This window comes from Anastrepha obliqua, chromosome 3, assembly GCF_027943255.1.
Source record: "Anastrepha obliqua isolate idAnaObli1 chromosome 3, idAnaObli1_1.0, whole genome shotgun sequence".
Lineage (NCBI taxonomy): Eukaryota > Metazoa > Arthropoda > Insecta > Diptera > Tephritidae > Anastrepha > Anastrepha obliqua.
The window spans coordinates 134,104,613-134,106,050 of NC_072894.1; positions in this window are offsets into that span (position 1 = coordinate 134,104,613).

Consider the following 1,438-nt stretch of genomic DNA (forward strand, 5'->3'; position numbering starts at 1 on the left):
ATTTCCTACAACCCTTAGGCCTACAAAGTAACCCTTTGCTGAGCAATCTATCTGCCCCCACACAAAAAAGTGTCAAAGTTCATTATTAAAAAGAACCCGCACTCCATAACTGCGACACCCACATAAATAACCAGCGCGCAGCGCACTTGCAACACATACATATTTGCATGCCACACCATTAAAAGGCTCTTTTGGTACTGACAATTATTTGCGACCATAATTAAAGGAAGACAAACACTATAACCACCGCCACCACCACTACAGCTGCAATAAACTTCACACTCATTGACAAATATTGCTCTGCAGCGGTTTTGGCTGTCAAACGTAAGCGTGTAACATTTATTACAACTGCAACGCTCCAGCAGACACGCCACACACAGCTTCTTAGCATTTCGACCGCCAGAAGACTCGTACGAATGAAGAAGGCGTGTGAGTAAACAACTTCTCTAAACAGCCTTAGGTTTGGCATAACAATAAGTTTTTGGCGAAGGAAATAGGCATAGCAGCAGCCGCAAAGCAAATAGAAATTCGGAATTGAAATTGCAGCGGTTGAGCTGAGTAAATGTTGGATCGCTTGTAAGACCCCACACATACACCCATCCGTACAATTTATGGGTTACACACCACTAATTCACAAATGCGCGCAGATCACGCTCAGGCGGTGGAAACAAAGGAAACAGACGACGGGCAAAAGGAAACATGTGTGCGCGCTCGTTTAACAAATTGAAAAACAACAAACAAATAAATTAAAATTTCCTAAAGACACAAAAAACGAAGTAAAACGCACAATAATCACTGCACAGCATTCCAGTTTCGAGCCATGCATCCTTTTGTTTCTCTTCTTTTATTTATTTACTTGTTTTTGTTTTTTGGATATTTCATCATTAACTTTTAAAACTCATTCGACTGCTTGCCACACCACTCCACTCCACTACCACCATTTGCCTCGTCACCTCGTCCTCATGCAAATGCATCTAATTAAACAAGTAACATGTAGCAAGTTCGTGCTTACTGATTTTCGCTGTGTGTAGCAACCCTGATTGAAGTGAGCTTTGTGGCGCATATCCGCATGGCCGTCGAGCCATTGCGGTGGTGAATTTGGTAGTGGCGGCGTATATGGCAGAGGAAGTGGCGGTAATGGCCGCGTGACTGAGTGGTGTCACAGTGGGACATCAATTTGGATTGCTCGTTGGCTTTGTTGTGGCTGTTGTTGTCGTTGTCGTTGACGTTGTCGCATTGTGACGCCACATGCAAATTAATGATTGTAATGACTCTTCACGTTAAATGCACTCATTTATTTTCGTGTCTAAATTGTGTAGGCGAACCAAAGCGATAGAGTGTTTGATGATGTGTGCGAGTGTAGTGGATAAATGCAAAGTAGTAGGGAAATAAAGCGAGGGCAGAAGAAGGAAAAAAAACTACAAATTTTTAAGTAATT